The following is a 2140-nucleotide window of genomic DNA, read 5'->3' as shown; positions in this document are numbered from 1 at the left end:
TTGTATTGATAGGAAACTCAGATACATGTGTGGGTACATAGACAACACCATGTCCCTAGTAAGCCTCTAATTGACTAGCTCGTTGATCAATAGATGGTTACGGTTTCCTGACCATGGACATTGGATGGCGTTGATAACGGGATCACATCATTAGGAGAATGATGTGATGGACAAGACCCAATCCTAAGCCTAGCACAAAGATCGTGTAGTTCGTATGCTAAAGCTTTTCTAATGTCAAGTATCATTTCCTTAGACCATGAGATTGTGCAACTCCTGGATACCGTAGGAATGCTTTGCGTGTACCAAACGTCACAACATAACTGGGTGGCTATAAAGGTGCACTACGGGTATCTCCGAAAGTGTCTATTGGGTTGGCACGAATCGAGACTGGGATTTGTCACTCCGTGTAACGGAGAGGTATCTCTGGGCCCACTCGGTAGGACATCATCATAATGTGCACAATGGGACCAAGGGGTTGATCATGGGATGATGTGTTACGGAACGAGTAAAGAGACTTGCCGGTAACGAGATTGAACAAGGTATCGGCATAGCGACGGTCGAATCTCGGGCAAGTACAATACCGCTAGACAAAGGGAATTGTATACGTGATGGATTGAATCCTCGACATCGTGGTTCATCCGATGAGATCATCGTGGAACATGTGGGAGCCAACATGGGTATCCAGATCCCGCTATTGGTTATTGACGGGAGAACGTCTCGGTCATGTCTGCATGGTTCCCGAACCCGTAGGGTCTACACACTTAAGGTTCGATGACGCTAGGGTTATAGGGAATAGATATACGTGGTTACCGAATGTTGTTCAGAGTCCCGGATGAGATCCCGGACGTCACGAGGAGTTCCGAAATGGTCCGGAGGTAAATATTTATATATGGGAAGTCCTGTTTTGGTCACCGGAAAAGTTTCAGGTGTTATCAGTAACGTACCGGGACCACCTGGAGGGTCCCGGGGGTCCACCAAGTGGGGCCACCGGCCCCAGAGGGCTGCATGGGCCAAGTGTGGGAGGGGACCAGCCCCAGGTGGGCTGGTGCGCCCCCCACAAGGGCCCAAGGCGCCTAGGGCTTCGGGGGAACCCTAAAGGGGGGGGGCGCCCCCTTGCCTTGGGGGGCAAGGCAACCCCCCTGCCCGCCGCCCCTCCTCAGATTAGATCTGAGGGGGCGGCCCCCCTCTCCCTTGCCCCTATATATATGTGGGGGGTGGGAGGGCAGCCGCACCCCAAAGTTCTGGCGCAGCCCTCCCCCTCTCCCAAGTCTTCCTCCTCTCCCGCGGTGCTTGGCGAAGCCCTGCAGGATTGCCACGCTCATCCATCACCACAACGCTGTTGTGCTGCTGCTGGACGGAGTCTTCCCCAACCTCTCCCTCTCTCCTTGCTGGATCAAGGCATGGGAGACGTCACCGGGCTGTACGTGTGTTGAACACGGAGGTGCCGTCCGTTCGGCACTAGGATCTCCGGTGATTTGGATCACGACGAGTACGACTCTTTCAACCCCGTTCTCTTGAACGCTTCCGCTTAGCGATCTACAAGGGTATGTAGATGCACTCTCCTTCCCCTCGTTGCTAGATTACTCCATAGATTGATCTTGGTGATGCATAGAAAATTTTGAATTTCTGCAACGTTCCCCAACATATGAGTCTTCACCGGTTTCTAAACCGTTGATGACTCATATTGACAATTCAGATTGTACACAAAAAGATCATTAATAATCAATGTATTTTTGATGTATATTTTTACATGTTTACGCCCTCACTCTCTCCACTCACTCGGTCTCCCCCTCAATCCCCCGCGACGTCATCAATTTCCAACACGTTCTGAAACTGAAATGACCGTGAAATTGAAAATCAGTTCAAAAAGAAGCATTATGCAGCATTCGAAGCAACTAAAGCAAAACTATTCACAAAGAAACTAAATATAGCAAAAAAAACTACTCAGAAATAAATAAAAGAAAAAATAAAGCAAAAAATAAAATACTATATAAAAAAATCATTCCAAAATAAATAGAAGAAAATAAATAATGCAGAAAAGAAAAAAACTATATAAAGCAAAAATATTCACAAAGAAACTAAATACAGCAAAAAAAACTACTCAGAAATAAATAGAAGAAAAAAAATAAAGCAGAAAAGA

The sequence above is a fragment of the Triticum dicoccoides genome, chromosome 5B, assembly GCF_002162155.2.
Source record: "Triticum dicoccoides isolate Atlit2015 ecotype Zavitan chromosome 5B, WEW_v2.0, whole genome shotgun sequence".
Lineage (NCBI taxonomy): Eukaryota > Viridiplantae > Streptophyta > Magnoliopsida > Poales > Poaceae > Triticum > Triticum dicoccoides.
This window is presented reverse-complemented; position numbering follows the sequence as displayed.